The sequence below is a fragment of the Peromyscus leucopus genome, chromosome 7, assembly GCF_004664715.2.
Source record: "Peromyscus leucopus breed LL Stock chromosome 7, UCI_PerLeu_2.1, whole genome shotgun sequence".
NCBI lineage: Eukaryota > Metazoa > Chordata > Mammalia > Rodentia > Cricetidae > Peromyscus > Peromyscus leucopus.
The window spans coordinates 41632071-41654039 of NC_051069.1; the positions used below are offsets into that span (position 1 = coordinate 41632071).

A 21969-nucleotide genomic window follows, 5' to 3' on the forward strand; every position below is an offset into this window, starting at 1 on the left:
GAAGCATTTTTATCTACTTTTAAAACTTCAGGGCCAGGTAGTAATGGCACAGGCCTTTAATCCCAGCACTCAGGAAGCAGAGACAGGCAGGTCTCTGTGAGTTTAAGGCCAGCCTGGTCTACAGAGCTAGCTAGTTCCAGGACAGCCAGGGCTATATAGAAAAACCCTGTCTAGGAAAACAAAAAAAGAGAAAAAAAATTTTTCAGGGTACCAAAGTAAACATCACCATAGATTTTTAACACAAAGTGTAAGGAAGTACTTAAATTCTCATTTTCTCACACCCCCTTGCCATTGCTGGAATTAAAGGCATGTGCTACCACATCTGGCACCAAATTTTTTCCTTAAAACAATGTATTATCCTATGTGTGCATGTTAGGTTCAGAAAGGCATGCTTACAGAGATAAGAGGGCAACTTTGTACAGTCAGTTCTCTCTGGCTATGTTTACATGGGTTCCAGAGATGGCACTGAAGTTGTCAGACTTGTGTAATAAGTGCAGCCATCTCAACATCACAAAATTGTCCTTTTTATATAATTTATATTCAACCTAATTTTAAAAAACAGTTATGACAATAAGAAATCTTTCTTTCTTGTTCTTTACTCCACAGATATCACAAAGACAAGCACATGTATAACTAAAAATTCACAAATTTAATATTGGAATTCATATAATTTACAAACGATGTGCTATTACTGGAATTCCTTTCATTATCTTAGATGCCTATAGGTAATATACAATGGATGAACAATTATCATAACCTTCCTCCTTTAAAAAATTACTAATGAACTGGGTGGTGGTGGTGGTGGCGGCGCGTGCCCTTAACGCCACCAGCACTGGGGAGGCAGAGGCAGGTAGATCTCTGGGAGTTTGAGGTCAGCCTGGTCTATAGAGTGAGTTCTAGGACAGTTAAGGTTACACAGAGAAACCCTGTCTCAACAAACAAACAAACAAGATGGAAGATGGAGAGATGGCTCAGAGGTTAAGAGCATTTGTTGCTCTTGCAGAGGATTTGGGTTTGATTCCCAGCACCCAGATGGTGGCTCACAACCATGTGTAACTGCAATTCCAGGGGATCCAACATCCTTTTCTGGTCTTCATGAGCACCAGACATATACTTGGTGCACAAGCATACACAGGCAGGCAAAACACCCATACACATAAAACATAAAATTAACTTTTTTAAAATTCAGGCTAGCCATGGTGACATATGCTTTTAGTTCCAGTACTCAAGAATCAGAGACAAGTTGATCAACATAGCAAGAGCTGGAATATAGCCCAATGAGTACACATAGTGCTTCCCTAACATGTCCATGACCCTGAATTGAATCCCATGAAGTGCAAAATGATAACAACAATAAGCACACACCAAAACCTAGAATTCTAATAATCACAAGCATGCCAATAACTGATAACTGCCACAACTATTAATGATACTATACATTAATAATGGTTCTTTAAACAAATTAAGGTAGGACCCCACACACACACCTTTTTTTGAGATAGAGTCTCTCTGTATTTCTGGCTGTCTTAGAACTCACTCTGTAGACCAAGCTGGCCTCGAACTCACAGAGATCCGTCTCCCTCTGCCTCCCTAGTGCTGGGATGAAACCTAATTCTTTAAGCTCTAATTTACTCACAAACGATTAACAGATGACAATCTCAAGTTACTCATTTGAGGACTTTGACTAAACTGATCAATAACAGGACTTCAAATAGCTGCTCTGGAAATCACTAATCTGTAGATACAGGCAACTACAGAGAAACATTCTACTTTGGTAATAGTAATATTCTAAGTGCTTCTAGATCAGTGACTCTCAACCTTCCTAATGCGTGACCCTTTAATACAGTTCCTCACATTTTGGTAACCCCAACCATAAAATTATTTTTGTTGCTACTTCATAACTGTAATTTTGCTACTGTTATGAATCGTGATGCAATTATCTGATATGTGATCCCCATGAAAGGGTCATTTTGATCCCCAAAAGGGGTTGTGACCCACGGGTTAAGAACCGCCGCTCTAGATTAACTATATGCCCAGTCAATGTGACACTGGAACTGGAATATTTTCATGTACTACATAGCTATTAGTATTCATGGCTTAAACATTATTTTTAAGGTTAAAAAGATAAAGATGGAAAAATTGAAAAGTGGCACTATTTCACCCCTCTTAGAAAAACAAACAAAAACTACTTGGGCCAGTGGGTTGGCTCAATAGATAAAAGTACTTGCTACATAATCAGATGACCTAAGTTTGCATCCCTGGAACCATGTTAAAAAAAAAAAAAAAAGTAAGCAGGGTGGTGCATCTAATGTCAGCACTCATATGGTAAGACAGGAAGCTTGTGGGCCAGCGAGCCTGGAGTGCAAACCTTTACCCTGCCTCAAACAAGGTAAAGGGCAAGAACCAATACCAAGTTTGGCTTCTGACCTCTATACATGTACCATGGCATGCACATGTGCTCATACAAGAAAGCTACATAAAAATACTAACATAAAAACAATTTTTTCATAACACAAACAGAATGAAGGAATTTGAATTTGAGACATGAAAAAAATAGTTCAGAAAAGAGTTTAGTTAAACATCAGGTGCCAGATCCTTGTGCTAAAATCCAGAAAGCTTAGCTAAATTAGTAACTTAACAGAATTGGAAGTGGACCTCAGATAATTTGGTTTCTACAATCCACAGCTTTGTACAAAACTCAAGAGTTAAAATTAGAACCTAAGAGCTGGGAAGTTGATTCAGTGAGTTTGGATCTTACCTGAGTTTAGATCCCTAGCAGCCATGGTGGAAGCTGGGGGGAAATGGGTGTCTTTGCAAGTACCTATAACCCTAGAGTTTGGGAGAGTGGAGGCAGAGACAGGAGGATTATTGGAGCTTGGAGAGACACACACACACACAAACACACACACCCCTACCTACCCACCCCTGAAGCTGCTTTCCATATTACACGTTGTGGTGGTCTGAATAAAAAAGTCCCCCACAGGCTCATGTATTTGAACATCTAGCTCCACGCTGGTGGAGCCATTTGGGAAGTTTATGGAGCATTGCTGGAGGAGGTCCATCCCAGGCAGAGGAGTTCGGAGCCTCACTCCACCTTCCGTTTGCTATCTCTGCTTGTCAGATGTCATCTCTCAGCTTCCTGCTCCAACCACCATGCCTACTACTTCCTTCCATGCATTCCCTACCATATATAATGGACTCTTCCTCCTGAAACCAAAGCTAAAATAAAACTCTTTTTTGTTTTTGTTTTTTTGGGTTTGTTTGTTTGTTTTTCAAGACAGGGTTTCTTTGTAACAGCCTTGGCTGTCCTGGAAATCACTCTGTAGACCAGGCTGGCCTTGAACTCACAGATATCTGCCTATCTCTGCCCGCCAAGTGCTAGGATTAAAGGCATGTTCTGCCACCACCCGGCTATAAAACTCTTCCTTAATTGCTTTTGGTCATGGTATTGTAACATAACTAATACACGAGTCTCTTTCCAGTGACTTGTAATTGTCAATAATAAAATACCTGTCTCTAAAGAAACAACTGTCCTCTTCCTTGCACAGGGGTGGGATGGGTGTCTAATCTTGGGAGTAGAACCCGGGGCCTCCTGTATATTAGGGCAAACATTCTACCACTGAGCTAGCTTCCCAGTCCTGGGACAATTGTTAATAGAATAGAAATCTTTTCTTTCTAGAACTCACAGTCGACTCTCCTAAGTGTCAAATTGTTTCTATACAGAAAGAAAGCAGTTCCTCTGGTGAAAAGTTAGGGCTTGTTATAATAATGTCTTTTAGTTTAAAATTGTCAAAACTGTTGCAAAGTCAGGCAAGTCCTGTAACAAAATGGTATTTAAACAACAACAACAACAACAACAAAAGAGGCTAGAGATTTAGCTTAGCGGAGTAGAGTCTCTTTCAAGGGAAAGGTCCTACTTTTGATCCTTGGTAAAACTAAAAATATTAAAGATTGCTAATATTGACTGAAACAACAAAACGAAAGATTGAAAAGTTATTGTTGGACTAGAATAATAATTTCAACTTTTGAAGTGCTAGGGATCAAGTCCAACACCACAGAACAGTAGTCACATACCTCTGAGCTACAGCCACAGCCTGCGCTAGAATATTCAAAGCTCTCTTATTTGTAGTACTGTTACTTGAAAACCAAGTAAGGGAAAAGTGATTATGAAGATGCCAAACATTAGCACATTAGTATATTCTGACTGTCTCAGAGAAGTATTTTTCAATCTGCAAGTGTAAATGAAAACTACAGTAAAGTTTTTTAAAAACTTTTTTTTTTTTTTTTGCCATTTGGTGGTGGCACACAGAGGCAGAGGCATGTGGATCTCTTGAGTGAGGCCATCTTGGTCTACAGAGTGAGTTCCAGGACAGCCAAGTCTACCACACAGAGAAACCCTGTCTCAAAAAACAAAATAAAACAATTTTTTTTAGATTCTTTTATTTTATGTGTATGAGTGTTTTGCTTACATGTATGTAAGTATACCAAGTGTATTCCTGGTGCCCGAAGAGGCCTGAAGAGAATGTTAAACCCCTGGAGGTATAGACTGCCATGTGGGTACTAGGAATTAAACCTGAGTCTTCTATAAGAACAAGTGCTCTTAACTACTGAGCCAACTCTCCAGCCCCTTCAATTTTATTTTAAATATTGGGTCTTATTTATTGCTAAACCTGGCCTTCAACTCCTGCGTACATGCCTATAGTCCCAGTACTCATGAGGTTGAGGAGGACTGAGAAATGGTTACATAGCTAGACCCTGTCTCAAAAACAAAACCAAAGCTAACTAAAGTGGATTAAAAGATTATGCTGCCTTAGCAACCCTAGTAGCTAGATTACAACAGGCCCATGCCTTAGAGAGCGAGCTTACTCCTGAGTAAATGAATATTCATGAGAGGAGCGTGGCCAAGTAAAGGCCTCCAGTGCCTCAGATGATAAGGTCTTCCCTGGTGTAAGCAGGAATATTGACAAATGGTTGACTTTTTGCTAAGCAGTACACTGCGAAAAGTATGTACTGTGTTTCTTTGTCCCTTCTCCCATGCTGCAACCCCCTCTCTGACTGTTCCCCTACAGAGATGAACTAACCTGCCTTCTCAACCATGCCATATTATGAATGCACTGTACATCTCACTGATGACATGTCTCCATCTGATCACACAACTCACCTGATTCCAGCTTTACATTACTGTGTCTGTCTTAATCATCTAAGCTCCCAGTCAAGTTTCCTGGACCTAGCTTTGAGGGCCAACGTACTACATGCCACTGGGTCTAACGTCTTTTCTTAGAAACCTATTATCTCAAGTCTTCCCAATAAACTGTATGTACCTTAAATCGTATCTACTCTTCAATTCCAATTAAGGTTTCTAATTCTAGATCTGCCATGGACAGACATCCGTGATATCTGTCCATTTAAACTACAGAAGACTGACGTAAGGATAAATGTACCAAGTCCTTTAATACATTACTATACATTAATTAAAAAAAATAATCTTTTTTGTGGAGGCCCACAAAGGTTTCCTAGTGAACTTGCTTTACTCAGCAGGGATGCATTAGAGGAGTGCTTGACCACGTGTGTGGTTACCAGGTGATTGGAAAGGGTCTGCACTTGGCTGTGCTAGGGGGAGGTCTTTTGCTCCACCCCTTGGCATTCCTATAAATAGCCCTTTAGAAGAGACAGAAGGGGCCGGTGGATTAGGATCCAGGCCCTCCCGAGGCTATCCCGTGTTTCTGTTTCCCTCCCCTCTATCCTTCTATCTAAATCTCTTATCCCTCTCTCCTCAAGAGTATCCTGGAGTAAAATGTGGGAGCTGGCCTCCAAGCTGGTTTCCCACACTTTTTGTAGTGCCCAAAATGTAGTAAGACTCCTTCACTTCCTATAAAATCAGTCAGAGAAAAGGCAGGAGGATCACAGGTTTGAGGCCTATTTGAGTTACACAATGTTCAAGGACAACCTGGGCAATTTAAATGAGACTGTGTTAAAATAAAAGTAAAAATGGGTTGAGGCTATAGCTCAATATACAGTGTTTGCTATGCACTGCATAAATCCCTAGATTCAATGCCCAGTTTACAAAGCTCTTTGTTTTTGCTTTTTTAATCAGAGGGCCCTAAATCATCACTGTATTGTCAAAGAAGCTGGATGACTTAATTTAGGTATAGGAATTCAATGAGTATATGTAAAGTATCCCACTGCTAACACATAGTACACACACACACACACACACACACACACACACACACACACACACACACAGATGTGGTATGGCAAGGAGTAAACAACAGTAGATTTGACTACTATATCTGATTAAATCAATCTCAAATCTCCAACATACTTCCTTAACTTCAATTATGGGTTTCTAGTGACCAAGAGAGTGCTTGATAATTCCACTTGGATGTGTTTGCCACATTTCAAATTCAGTATCTGAAACTGAGCTAACATTCTGTTGCCACAATTTCTCTTCATACCCCTCTTTTTTGAGAGAGGGCTCACTATGAGTCCCTGACTGTCTCAACCGTATTGCTTTTCTGCCTTAGTCTTTCCTACAGGCAGGGACACTGCTAATGATGGATGTCTTCAACTGCCCAGTCACTCAGAGCTTAAAATCTAAGATAACAGTCCCCTCTTATTTGAGGCTACAGAAGCCCAATGGATGCCTGAAGCCATGTACAGTAATAGTAATGACCCCTATTATTCAGACCCAACTTGAAAGAGATGAGCAACAATAATCATGTAGTACAATTATAACAATATACACAATGAAAGTTATGTAAACCTGGTCTCTCTCTTGAAAGTGTTAAAATATTTATAGCTTATCATGAGTAGCTCAAACTGCAAAAGTCAAGCTGTGGATAAAGGAGACTGTTCATTTTTAATTTTCCAACCCAAACTACTAAAACCTGGAAACCATCTCTCAGGTATTTTCCTTTATAGCCAAATTTAGACAGATTAAAGACCATCTTCTACTTATGTTTAATGATAAAGTCATTTTCCAGAGCAAGAGTATTAACTGCATCTACTATTAAGAAATAACAAAATTTGTTGTTGTTTGAGGCACAGTCTTGTTATGTAGCCCTCATCTAGCTTAGTACTTACAACATAGCTGGCCTTGAACATCTGGTAGACCTTCAGTCTCAGTTTTCTGAGAGTTTGGATTACATGTATGTGTCAGCATGCCCAGCCAGTAATAATGAACTTGTGATGTCACTTAATTGACTTTCTGATCTTCACTGGTTTGTTCTGTGTTTAGTTTTGAGATGCTTAAAAAAAATCCATTATGCTTTATAGGCACAAAATTGAAAATGCTACTAAACAAAGCTAGGCCACTGTGATTGAAATGAAATTCAGAATTAGCTAGATTAGTAAAGAATGGGAAAGTAAGCATGCTGCTCTATCAATGGGTCAAATACTAAGCAGCATGAACAACTGAAATACCCTCAAGAACCCTTACAACATATGAAGCCATGGTATGTACATGATAACTAAGGATAATCAAGAAAAGACAAAGAAAAATAATAAGAAACAAACTTTGGTGTGTGCTGCCAGAGTAACATTAAGCCTAGCAATCAGATTTCAGGCTTTGTTGTCTCCTTACTCTCGTAAGTTTATGTAAAATGCATATTTCTAACACCAATGATATTATAAATTAAAACTTGTAAATTAAAAAAAAAGGATTCAGGTTAGCACAAGAGCTTAGCATGTAAGCTGTTTGCTGCCAAACATGACAACAACTTGAGTTCCACCCCAGGAGCCACCTGTGGATGAAGACAAGTGACCCCCCCCCCCCACACACACACAGAGATTAAATAAATACAAAAATAAAAAAATAAGGATTCATTCAAAAACAAGTCTATCCCATTTCCTAAATAAAACACCAACAGCACAGACCCTGAGCACAACAATTAATAAATGGGACCTCTCGAAACTGAGAAGCTTTTGCAGGGCAAAAGACACAGTCAATAAGACAAAAAGACAGCCAACAGAATGGGAAAAGACCTTCACCACCCCCACATCTGACAGAGGATTGATCTCCACAATATATAAAGAACTCAAGAAACTAGACATCAAAGTACTGAACAGTCCAATTAAAAAATGGGCTAAAGAGTTAAACAGAGAATTCACAAAACAAGAAATACAAATGGCTGAAAGACATTTAAAGAAATGCTCAACATCCTTAATCATCAGAGAAATGCAAATCAAAACGACTCTGAGATACCACCTTACACCTGTTAGAATGGCTACCATCAAAAACACCAATGACAACCAATGTTGGAGAGGATGTGGAGCAAAGGGAGCACTCCTCCACTGTTGGTGGGAATGTAAACTTGTACAATCACTGTGGAAATCAGTATGGCGGTTTCTCAGAAAATTAGGAATCGAACTACCTCAAGACCCAGTCATCCCACTCTTGGGCATATACCCAAGGAATGCTGATTCATACCATAAAGATACATGCTCAACTATGTTCATAGCAGCACTATTTGTAATAGCCAGAACCTGGAAACAACCTAGATGCCCATCAACGGAAGAATGGATGAAAAAAATGTGGTACATATACACAATGAAGTACTACTCAGCAGAGAAAAACAATGAAAGCATGAAATTTGCAGGCAAATGGATGGAACTAGAAAAAATCATCCTGAGTGAGGTAACCCAAACCCAGAAAGACAGTCATGGTATGTACTCACTCATAGGTGGATTCTAGATATAAAATAAAGAACAATCAGACCACAACCCATAAAACCATAGAGGCTATATATATAGCATGGAGGTCCCTAGGATGACTGTGGCTTATAATAAATTTCAGTTTTACTCAATTATTGAAAAAAAATAGCCAAATGAATGGAAACACATGAACTATGAACCAAAGGCTGAGGGGCCCCCAGCTGGATCAGGCCCTCTGAATAGGTGAGACAGTTGATTGGCTTGATCAGTTTGGGAGGCAACTAGGCAGTGGGACCAAGTCCTGTGCTCATTGCATGAGTTGGCTGTTTGAAACCTGGAGCTTATGCAGGGACACTTGGCTTAGTCTGGGAGGAAGGGACTGGACCTACCTGGACTGAGTCTACCAGGTTGATCACAGTCCTCGGGGAGGACTTGTCCTGGAGGAGGTGGGAATGGGGGGTAGGCTGGGGGTAAGGGGAGGGGGTGGGAGGGGGGAGAACAGGGGAACCCATGACTGATATGTAGAACTGAATGGTATTGTAAAATAAAATATATATAAAAAAAATAAAAAATAATTAGAAATTAAAAAAAAAAAGTCTATCATATGTTAACACAAAAGAACTTTGTTGTTGTTTGGTTTGAGACCAGTTTCTGTGTAGACCTGACTGTCCTAGAACTTGTTATGTAGACCACACTGGCCTTGAAATTGCAGAGATCCATCTATCTCTGCCTCTCAAGTGTTAGGATTAAAAGTGAGTGCCACCTTGACCAGCTCACAAAATAGGTTTTTTAAAAAATTATTTTCTCAAACAAAAAAAAGGTGGTGGTGCAAAAAGTCAGTAGAATTCTTCCATTGCACTTGCACTCTGCTGTTACACTGGGTTTCACATAACCTTTTTTTTTTGTTTGTTTTTTCGAGACAGGGTTTCTCTGTGTAGCTTTGAGCCTTCCCTGGATCTCGCTCTGTAGACCAGGCTAGCCTTGAACTCAAAGATCCACCTGTCTCTGCCTCCCGAGTGCTCACATAGCTTTTTTTTTTTTTTTTATTGTTGCTTGATTTTGTTCTGGAAGGCAGGTCTCACTTTAGCCCAGGCTGTCCTAGAGCTTACTCTGTAGCCCTGGCTAAGCTAGTAATCCTGCCTCAGGCTCCCAAATGCTATAATTACAGGTATGTACTACCATGCCTAGCTCTGGAAATCTCCATTGTACATTTGAGAAAGGAAAATAAAAAGAAAGTTGTAAATAGCATCTAAATACTATTACGAGCAAGGTAGTCACCACTCACACACCTTTGAGGCTGGCGAATTTGAGTTTGAGGCTCTAGCCTTGTCTACAAAGCAAGTTTCAGGATAGCCAGGGCCACACAGAGAAACCCTGTTTTGAAAAACAAACCAAAACCAAAGCCAAGTAATAATAATAATAAATAAAATATTGTTATGAAATTGTTTTGACTTCATGGATTCTTAGAAGTTCTAGAGATCCCTAGACAACACTAACTACTAACCAGTGCCTGGTGAACAGTAATTAGTGTGGCATGGTAAGTGCTCAAATAGTTTCTTCTGTCATTTAACACTTAAAATATCATAAAGGGTGGGCATACTCGTATTATTGAGCAGAGGTACAGACATCAACAGTTTCTCACTGTAGCTATAAAAAATATTAGGTAAAAGATAGTAGCCTCCATATAAATCTATGCTTTTGTTCCTGCCTCTAGGTTCCTGCATGAGTTTCTACCCTGACTTCCCTTATGGTAGACTGTGAGCTGGGATTGTAAAAAGGAATAAAGCCTTTCCTCCCCAGGTTGGTTTTGGTCTTGGTGTTATCACTACAATAGAAACCTAACTAGGACAAGCTACCAGTGCTTTTAACTAGGAGGCCATCTCTCCATCCCCATGATGTTAATCTTGATTGTCAACTTGATTAGATTGAGAAGTACCTAGGAGTTTAACAAAGCATACCTCTTAGTGTATCTGTAAGGATGTTTTTAGAAAATACTAACTAGGGAAAAGGTATAACCTGAACGTGGAGAGTATGTCACCATAGGCTGGGTCCTGGATGAAACACAAGGAGAAAGCCAGTAGTTTCAGAATTTTCTCTTAGCTGGATGGTGGTGGTACACGCCTTTAATCCCAGAGGCAGAGGCAGAGACAGGTAGATCTCTGTGAGTTAGAGGCCAGCTGGTCTATTAAGCCACTTCCAGGGCTGGAACTGCTATACAGAAAAATCCTGTCTTGAAAAAACAAAAAACAAACAAAAATTCTCTTGTTTCAAGGCTTCCATGAGTTGAAATCTGACTAATACAAAATCCAACTTCTATTCTCATGCCTTACAAAAGTACTTTTTAGCCAGGCAGTGGTGACTCACGCCTTTAATCCCAGCACTCGGGAGGCAGAGCCAGGCGGTTCTCTGTGAGTTCAAGGCCAGCCTGGGCTACAGAGTGAGTTCCAGGAAAGGCACAAAGCTACACAGGGAAACCTTGTCTGGAAAAACAAAAAACAAAAAAAAAATTTTTTTAAGTTTTAGTGGCTCCAGAAAGCAACAACAAAAACAAAAACACCTCCCCATCAATGTCCTTATCCTATCTAATCTCTATTTACTAGTGACATCTTTATGGAAAAGAATGTGACTGTAAATTATGTAGTTTGTGATAATCTAGAAATTAACACATTTCTTCTTTTCCTTCCAACATAGACCTGTTCATTAGGACCAAACCCATTCTTTCCTTACTTCAACTGTAAGTATGTTAAGGCTATTTAAAACAGTATCTTAAAACAGTAAGTAGTAGGGCATGATAGTACATGCCTTTAATCCCAGCACTCAGGAGGCAGAGGCAGGAGAATTCCTGTGAGTTCTCAGCCAGTATGGTCTACATAGCAAGTTTCTGGACAGCCAGGGTTACACAGAGAGATCGTGTCTCACACACAAAAACAAAACAACCACCACCAAACAACCCCCGCCCACATACACACACACACAAAGCCAGTATCCTGACTGGTGAGTTTATCCAAACTTAAATTCTCTGTTACTTAAATAAGACAATTACTGGAGTCCAGACACCTACTAGCTCCTACTTTAGCAAATTAAACAACTATTAACCCTTGGTGATTTGCAGTACTTCCATTGGCTGGAACATTTAATATTGATTTTAAGATACAAGATTATTAATATAAGAGAATTATTATTTCCTACTATACTACCAAGGAAATGGAGACTCAGAAAAATGAGTGTTGGCAAGATGGCTCAGTGTATATAGGCACCTGTCATCAAGCCTAATGACCTGAAATCAATTCCCAGGACCCATATGATAGAAGAGAGAACCAACTTCTGTCAAACTGTCCTCAGACCTCCACATGCACACCTATATGCAAAGAACACACATACACATAGTGCAAGAGAAAGCGAGAGTGAGAGAGAGAAGAAAGAAGAGGGAGGAGGAGGAGGAAGAAGAAGAAACATCACAAGGCCAGTAATAGCAATTTATGTCTGATGTTAGGTTTTCTCACTATATATACATACTATCTGCTCCATTCTCCTTTTAGAGGCTTTAGGCTTCCACTTCTCCCTTCACACATTCTAATATGAATTCTACGTCAGCAAAACCTACTCTAGTTCCTCATTCTTTAAATCTAACATATGCACTTCTAGTTCTCAACCTCTGGTGCTCTTTTAACTGCTCTCAACAGTTAAATTCCCCTCTTTTGCTCTCTTTACCCCAGATGTTAGCAATCCCTTCTATTTCTATGTCACTTCCCACTTACAATGTGTCTTAGTTACTGTTCTAATGCTATGGAAAAAACCACCATGACCAAGGCAACTTATAAAAGGGCACATTTAACTGAGGGCTTGCTTACAGTTTCAGAGGGTTACTCAATGATCATCACGGAGGGGAGCATAGTGGTAGGTAGGTAGGCAAGCAGGCAGGCCTATTGGTGGAGCAGTAGAGTTGCAGGCAGAGAGAGGGAAGTGGGGGGACTGGGCCTGGTCATCTGAAGCCCCTCCTGATTTCCACCTGCACCAGGCACACACGTGGGGCAGACATACTTGCAAGTGCCTGTAATCCCAACTCTTGGGAGGCTGAAGTAGGAGGAGTGCTGCATAGACCAGCATGGACTAGAGTGAGACTGTCTCAAAACAAACACCAACCAAGCCAAACCAAAGGATGGCAAGGAGCCACAGACAACTCAATTTAAATCAGAGAGCCAAAATTGCTAACAAGAATGACCCAAGGCCTTTTGAGTTACATTTAAGCTATATTTCATAAACTTAAAAAATGATTCTTTTATTGAGAACAGTAACAATCATTAATAAGTGCCTAACAATGTTTAAAGTATTTTTTCATAGTACACAATTTCATTTTTACATAACCATTTGAGATAGACATTATTTAGAATCTTTTATCAGTGAAGAAAATGAAATGTAAGGAGAAAAAATTAAAAATTCACAAAGAGGCTCAAGAGATGGTTCAGTGGTTAAGAGTACTTTTTGTTCTTTCAGAGGGCCCAAGTTCAGTTCTCAACACTCACATGACTCACAACTGCCTATAATTCCAGCTCTCGGGGATTCGACATCTTGCCAAGAACATCCAAGGCACTAATGTTAAATGAAGAAATTAATGTAGCAGTCAAGCAAGAGAATAACACAAACTTAATGTTTCTTTGTATTTTTGAAGGCAAACATACATGCCATCGCTACTGACTAAACTAAAGCATAGTGGTATAACACCTGCAATCCCAACACTGGGGATACTGAGGTAGAAGACCCAAAGAGCCTAGCAAATCTCAACAAACCATTGCTAATACCAACATACGATGGCTAAGTCTGAAGATTTTCGGCTTATGGTGTAAAATGAAATATTTTTAATATAAACAAACAACTTCCCCAAGACTCTCAGTTTAACCCAATTTTCAATCAATCCTTATTTAGTGGGAGAACCATTTGTTTCATAATGAATGTAGAGGCATTTAAAACAAAAATACCCCCATAAAATTACATGAATTGCATTCTGCAAAATGTCAGGAAACCACAGGGAGAAATTATTTTTGATATATGTAGTAATTATAAGGGTATTAAAGTTGTTTGGAGTTTAATTAATTAAGAGTCTCTTAAGTAAGGAGGAAACTCCCTTTACAAGTCTAGAAGGGGCTGGAGAGATGGCTCAGTGGTTAAGAGCCCTCTTAACCCCTGCTGCTTGAGAACCTGAGTTTAACTCCCGCCCCCACGTCAGGTGGCTCACAACCACCTGTGACTACACTCACCTAAGTGCACAGTCCAACATAATTTTTAAAAAAATATTTTAAAAAACTATAAAGACTTACTAGAGGTTTCAGGGGATTATTGTACAGGAAGACATGGGGATACTGTATTTTACTGGTTTTTAAACAGTTGTCAATACTGGATTAAAAAAAAACAAAACAGGGCTGGAGAGATGGCTCAGAGGTTAAGAGCACTGAATGCTCTTCCAGAGGTCCCGAGTTCAATTCCCAGCACTCACATGGTGGCTCACAACCATCTGCAATGAGATCTGGCACCCTCTTCTGTATACATAATAAATAAATAAATCTTAAAAAAAAAAAGTACTTTTAATTCTTTGAGAACTTCATGTATTTTGATCATATTTACCCCAACTTCTTCCATAGCCACCCTCAACTCCCTGCCCAAGTTTGAGTTTTCTTTTTTTTCCTCCCTTTTCCATGGTTTATGTTGCTCAACTTACTCTTGGGAGTGAGACCTGCCCTGTAGTATGTTCAATCTACCACGAGTTTTATCATCATTAAAGAAAACCGACTCTCTCTCCCAACAACTATCAAATATAAATAGCTCCTCAGCTTGTGATGAGATTTTGTACCCATCTCCACTGCCCATTTGTTGTGAGATATTTGATTATACTATGTAAAGATATGTCACTGTGATTGGTTTAATAAAAAGCTAAATGGCAGGAGGTATAGGCGGGACTTCCAGACAGAGAGAGCTCTGGGAAGGAGCCACATGGTAGCACACAGATTAATACAAATGGGTTAATTTGAGTTATAAGAGCTAGTTAGAAACAAGCCTAAGCTAAGGCTGAGCTTTCACAATTAATAAGTCTCTGTGTTATTTGGGAGCTAGCTGGCAGGACAGAGAAAAACTTGTCATACCCATTCCCACAATGCAGGGATTCTGTCTGGCAAGATTTTGTGCAGGTCTTGGTCATGCTGTCACAACCACTAAGTTTATGTGAATAGCTGCCCTGTTGTGTCCAGAAAGTACTATTTTCCTTGAAGTTAGACACCACCTTTGGCTTGCTCTTATGATTTTTCTGACCCTCTTCCTAGAAGACCCAGAGTCTTGGTGATAACAATATACATCTCTCATTTAAGGTTGAGTACTTCACATCTCTTATTTTCTGTACAGTGATTGGGAGAGGGGGGAGGGGTCTGTGTTAACTGCCACGATAATAGGGGTACTGGGGTGGGTGGTTGTTTTGAAGAACTCAAACTTTATTGTAGTTTTGAGACAGGACCTCATGCAACAACCCAGGGTGACCAAAATTGGCTTAGGTCTATGATGACCTTAATCTTCTTGCTTCTACCTCTGGAGTGCTGGCATTACAGGCTCAAGCCTATCACACAGTGCAGGGACCTCACCTGCTGGATGGTCCAACACTCTTCTCCCCTGAGCTACAGCCCCAGTAATACTGGCTTTTAAATAAGAATTGATGTTTAATCACTCCCCCAACTGAAAATTTCAGGTATAGAAAAATTTAAAGCAAAAACAAAGCCATGCCTAGAGTCTATCATCAACATATATATAAATATAAATTTTTACAAACCTATCCACTTATCAATCCATCTTGATTTCTGATATCTTTAATAAAATCTTATCCTACAGGCAATTCTTGACACAGGGTCAGGACTCTCAAATTTCTTAGAGGGAGAAATCTAAGGATTTATAATAGATATAACAAATACTTGTGACTTCTGGCCTATAATTTCAGTATTCCTATAGTAGAAAGTGAGTCATGTAGTTCTTAGTAGTACTGGAAATAAGTTCATTGTCTTAGCTTTTTACACTCAGTTGGGAGGTACAGCAAGTAGGTGAGTGCTAACTCTGAAAATACACTTGAATTTGAAACCTGGGTCTGACACTCACTAGCTGTGACATCTTAGACAAGTCATTTAATTCTTCTATCAGTTTATTTGCAAAATAAAATATTAGTAGCAATATCTAAGTGTTAAAATGAGCCTTAATTGATGTGGGAGTCTGTGGAGAGTCCAGCTCCAACCTGTTCCCACCTTTCAAAGAATTCTTAGGTAGAGGAGAGAATATCAGAAAGAAAATATCAGAAAGAAAGACCTAGACGATGAGAAGACAGAAACACAGGATAGCTTTGGAAAGCCCTGGGTCAATACCCAACAGCCCCTTCGTTTATTCAAAAGGGTTTTTTATAATATGCCAAAGGGAGAGGCCAAAGACCTCCCCCTTGCAAGATCAAAGCACACCGTACAGCCAAGTGTAGACCCTTCCAAACACCTGCCTGGTAACCACATCTGTGGTCAAATCACCCCATTATGTAGCCCTGCTGGGTAAAGCAAGTTCAGATTCTCTGACCTTGAGAAGGTCTCACTAGAGTGCCTCTGTGGGCCTCCACAAACTGCGATAATTCACAAAATATTTGGCATAGGAAAAGTGCAACAACTGCTAGTAATTACAATCTTACTAGCCCCCACAGCCTACCTACCACAGTAGACTACAGTTGCTGCATACTGTGCACACCTACTTTAGACAACCACGCTCCCTCTGAAAACCATGTGAACACAGTATTTCAGACCACATAATTATGAATTGTTATCAAATTTATCTATTACAAATAAAAATGTAGTATCTTCACTGACGATGTGTCCAAATGGCTTTTATATCTGCAGACAGCACATAGGTGCCAATTTTGTTGTGTAGTATAAAAGCAATTATTCATAAAACCTTTATCAATTACATTCATCTTTAAAGATGATTTGGGTAGGGGTAAGGAAGGTACAAGGTCAAAGTCTCCTGTCTTCCTCGATCACTTTCCTGGAGATCATCTATTGCCTAGACTGTCTAGCAAATCTCAGGATCCTGCTACCTCTACCCACACCCCAAATCCGGGGCTCCCACCCCTCCTCACACTGGCACTAAGAATCTCAACCTAAGCCTTCATGCTTGCTATGGCAGGTACTTTCTCCATTCCCCAGAACAAGATTTTTCAAGTAGTAGTTGCAGTTTTTCTTTCACGAATTATTACTTAAAATATGACACCTGCAAAAGCAAGCTTCACATCTACTTCTCTGCAAATTTCCAAAGACTAGCCAAAGGCATCTGAATATAATTGTAAAACTTAAAAGTAGTATTATCTGGCTTCAGCCTACTCTTCTGCTAACCCTCTAGCACTTGAGCCAAGGTTTTGGTTTTGATTTCTGACAGTACTGGGGCCTCAATCTAGGCCCTTAAGTGAAGTTTTTGGTGTTGTTTTTGTTTTGTTTTGTTTTGGTTTTTCGAGACAGGGTTTCTCTGTGTAGCTTTGGAGCCTGTCCTGGAACTCACTCTGTAGCCCAGGCTGGCCTCGAACTCACAGAGATCCTCCTGACTCTTCCTCCCGAGTGCTGGGATTAAAGGCGTGCGCCACCACCGCCTGGGTTTTTTTTTTTTTTTTTTTTTTTTGGTGTGTGTGTGTGTGTGTGTGTGTGTGTGTTGAGACATTATTTTTATTTTATGTGTCAGATCTTGGGAGTTACAGACAGTTGTGAGTTGCCCCGTGGGTGTTGGGAATTGAACCCAGGTCCTCTGGAAGGGCAGTCAGTGCTCTTACCTGCTGAGCCATCTCTCCAGGCCCTTAAGTGAAGTTTTTAAAGGCATAGTTTTTGCAACATTATTTTGAACAATGTATATATTTTATACATTCAAAACTAAAATCCTAGAGCCAGAGAGACAGCTTAGCAATTAAGAGTACTTGGTTCTATGCAGAGAACCCAGGTTCAGTTTCCAGCACTGGCATGGCAGCTCACAACCAATTGTAACTCTAGTTCCAGGGGTTCCAACACCCTCTTTCAGCATCTGAGGGCAACAGGTACACATATGGTACACAGATACATATGCAGGCAAAACATCTATACACATATGAATGTTTAAATTAAAAAAAAGAATTATATATATATACATATATCCAATTTTTAAGAATCAGTATTGATATTGCAATTTTTAAATGATTTAAATAGAGCAGAAAGCAAGCAAACAAACTTTAGTTAGCAAGATCTTCATTTTTGACAAAAGTAGAATCAAAGATGAGAAAGTCTGTCCTGCTAATTTGAATTGGACATATCACTATGAACTCATGATTAAACAAATGCAAAATGGCTGGGTGTGGTGGCCCACACCTTTAATCCCAGCACCTGAGAGGCAGAAGTAGGATTTCTGTGAGTTCCAGAGCAGACAGGGCTATATGGTGAGACTCTGTCTATGTAAATAAGTTCTTAGTTCTATCCTTTCAAACAAGTCTAGAAACAGTAATACTCTGGTAACAATGATTATGTCAAACTTTCAGATCTTTTTATACATATACATTTCTCATCGAAATGACCACGACTCCTTGGATAAACAGCCCTTTCCAGATGGCCCAGCAAAAGCAGCCTAGGGTACCTTGTACCAGAAAGTGCTCAAGACAGAGGCGAGCCTAAGTGTCAAAAGACACTATGGCTAGTTTGAAAACATTCCTATGTCAAAACTGGTGAAATGTGGCCCTCAAATAGGATCCTAATTGGTTGTAAAATGAATAAACTCCCTGGTGGTACTATCTCCTCAAATCTCAAGTTCGTAATGGTTATCATAACCCCCTTAAAATGAAAACAAACAAACAAAAAAAAACTCAATTTGCTCATTAGGATAACAATTTCCCTAGCTCCCTATTCTAAAAATCAATAATTAAGGTGATAAAATCAAGCATTTAATCTGCATTTTTAGGAAGAAATTTGGTTCACATCCAATAAAAAAACTTCAATTTTTCAAAGACTCAATAAAATAACTGATTGAGAGCTAAAAATCACAAAGGAAAGTATAGTCAGAAACAAGTTCCTTGCTTCCTGTCAGATTTACTACCTTAAGGCCATGTATAGTCAAACTGTCAAACCATACCTTCACAAAAGACCTTGAGGCCATCACTTTGATCAAGCGGTCATATTTAACATCATCAACTGTGTGGTGTTCCGACACTATCAACTTCCTAATACATACAATACAAAGTGCAGGGCATCACCTATTTAAGTATTCTTGCCAAAGAGGGTTTCACTTTAAGCTAATTAAATCTTTGTTCCAGGGATGCCCAATCTTTTAACAAGACAGCACTATTATCTACAGTTCTCGAAGGAACCGTACCCACAATCAAGTCACACACACAAAAACCTAATATTTTCAGTTTACAACTTTGTGTTGAGCTGTATTCATAGATATCCTTGGCCTTATGCAACCACAGACAGGTCTGGAACCAAACTTTCACTTAAAATGAAATGACTCTCAGAGGACAAGGTCAAGGCTCAAATGCTCTACAAAACAACTGGTTTGGTCAGGTAAGTACCCCACCCCAAAAGGAGACAGTCTGGGTATTACCCTTTATAACAAAGGCATGACTAAATACACGTAATCACCAAATAAATGCAATACAGGACTCTTGATTGACTACAGCTGTGGAGATACTTCGGGATTACTTAGGAAATTCGAATACAAAAATTTTGATGGGCACTGTTACTGACTTGGTATTTTTAGGAAATATTTAAGAATCAAACATGGTGGTGGAGGAAGAAATCTAATTCCAGTACTTAAGAGGAGGCACACTGTCTCAACAACAGCAACAAAACAGGCAACAATACAGGAAAAAACATTCATCACCGAATCTGGTACTAATACGGTCACTGTATTTTCTGGACAACTTCTGTAAAACTGAAAACTTTCAGGCCATAAGAGAAATTATATCACAACTGAGAAGTACAGCAGAAAGACACTGGGTTTAATTGTCAACTTACCACTTGCATAACCTAGGACAAGTTCCAATTAATGTTACTAAGTTTCTGTCCCTTCTATAAAATTCAAATGCTCTGAGACTAAGACTACATATATAAAAAGCAAAACACTGTTGCACAAAATAAATCTGGTCTTCGTAATTAATAAATACAAATCATAAAATACAAAGTATTAAGAAAACACTCATTTTTACAGTCCACGTGGAAAACTACAAAGGACACAAATGAATATTATAAATCAACAGGAAGTCAAAGTGAATGAGAGGAAAAGAAATCAAGATCTATATAGTATTTTTTCAACCAAGAATTACCAAAAAAGCAAAAGCAAATATCAAATCCTTATCAAAATGCTAATAAGCGGAAGTTAAGAATTTTTCCGATAAACACACTCAGCAGATTAGTATGCTTATATATTTAAAAAAATAAGTTCTAGTCTTAAATTCTGTAAGTTACTAGAAAGTACACGAACATCGCAGTTTACAAAAGATTCTGGTTAAGGCTTACAAAAATCAAACAGATACAATTTCCTTTAATCAGTTATAACTTAGTTGTCATTTCACCTGCAGGTAACCCCTTTCTTTTTGTTAGGCCGACAGTAAAATGACCAGACACAGAGAGATCCTCAGGTAGGTGGGGGGGAGGATAAGAGGTGTTTGCATTCGCTTCCTCTTTTCTTTTAAAAGAAAAGTGCCGTTCTAATACCAGGGGCGGGGGAGGAAAGCAGCCGGGAAGAGGAGGAATAACAGGTCTAGGGCTCGCGGGGAGACCAGGTGAGCGGGTATAAACACCTCGCCTGCGTCGGATTCAGTGTGGGGCGGATTGTCTTGCAAATCTGCTCCTCTGGAAGATCCGGGTGACTACTTCGGGTCCGCAGGGACCAACGCCAGCACCCCTCCCGCCCCGGATTAAATGCCAATGAGGGGACCCGGTGGGGTGTTTCCCCCGCACGAATCGGGGTGACAAACCAGGTTTCCATTCCCGCCACCCCCCCACACACACACCCCGCCCCGGGTCCAGGTGGGCGACGCGTGGTGTCAGTCCCCGGGCTGGCCCGCCGTCTCGCCCTCCCTTCTCCCCCCCTCCCCCGCGGGCCCTCCCCTCCCCGTTACCTGCGGGCGGCGGTGCGGGGGTCCGGAGGCCTGCTACTGCTCCTCCTCCTCCTCCTCCCCGCCAGGCTTGAGGCGGCGAGGTGGCGGTGGCGGTGGTGGCGCCGGCAACCCGGGGGGAGGGGGCGGAGCGCGCGGCTGGCTCCTCTCCTCCCCCGGGAGGCTCAGGGGACCCTATCTCGGGCCGCCGCGCCTAGGCCAGTGTGCAGCCTGGGACTGGGCGCGCATGGCGGCGCGGCTCGCCCGCGTGCCCGCGAGGTGTGAGAGCGCGAGGCGCGAGGAGGAGGAGGAGGGGGAGGAAGGGAGCGAGCGCCCGGCGCCCGTGGGCCTGAGAGGAGGAGCGAGGGGCCCAGCCCGCGGCGCGCGGGCGGCCGTTGGGGGCGGTTGCCGAGGGCGGGCGACGGCTCGCGCTGGCCCGGCGGGGCGGGGTGGGGAAGGGGGGGAAAAGGGACTGAGGGGAGGGGAGGGGAGGCTGGGAGGGAGCCGCCGCAGCGCGCGTGCGGGCCGGCGCCGCCGTAGCCGCTCGCTTCACTCCAGCCTGTTTGGGGGGCACTTTGTTTGTGTCCCACAATGCTCCGCGCGGACGGCCGGGCTGGGGAAGGGGAGGGGCGGGGCCGGGCTGAAGGCGGCGCGCGGCTATTGCGCAAGCGCAGAGCGAGCTGTCCTTAGCCTGTCGAGCCAGCCGGCCGGCCACTGAAGCGCCCGCGGGCCTTGACCCGGTCTGTGCACTTGTCTGCGCGCTTCTCCATATGCATAAGCGCCACAAGGCCTGTCCAGTTTGTCCTTCTTGTGGCCGTGGTCTGAGCTGCACCCAGGGGAGCGTTAGGACGACTTGGTTTCCTTCCCTTGGAACCAAAAGCCTTTAAAGGGACTGTTTTTCTCTAGTGGTTTCTTGCAGCTGCAGAACACCCTCGCCCTTCTCTGTCGGGAAAGGAATTTAGGTGATGTGGCCACTTTTCGCTCGTGGAAACTGAGGCCTATCAAGGCGTGGCCACAAGGGCCGCTGAGAACCTGGCGAGCTCTCCTTTATGAGCAGGGATCCCTTGCAAGCGATACCCCAGAGCGTCTTGGCGCGTCTGACATCCTCGTAGTACTGTGAGGTTGCCCTAGCTAGCGTTTTTCTGGTTACCGTAGCAGGAAATGCAGTTCTGAGATGACTAGAAAAAAAAAAAATCTGCTCCCATGTC

The 21969-nt window shown here is 41.3% G+C and overlaps 1 protein-coding gene across 4 annotated transcripts in view; it reads right to left on the reverse strand.

Moving 5' to 3' along the window:
- Zbtb44 (zinc finger and BTB domain containing 44) overlaps positions 1 to 21023 on the reverse strand; it is a 63503-nt gene extending 42480 nt beyond the window's left edge. For 2 of the 4 annotated variants that reach the window (XM_028858988.2, XM_037207657.1), the window contains exon 1: positions 20786 to 21023. The gene's annotated coding sequence lies outside the window, so the exon portion shown is untranslated. The remainder of the gene's footprint in view (positions 1 to 20785) is intronic. The other 2 variants (XM_028858989.2, XM_028858987.2) reach the window with 2 other exon arrangements.
- Positions 21024 to 21969: the final 946 nt, after the last annotated feature.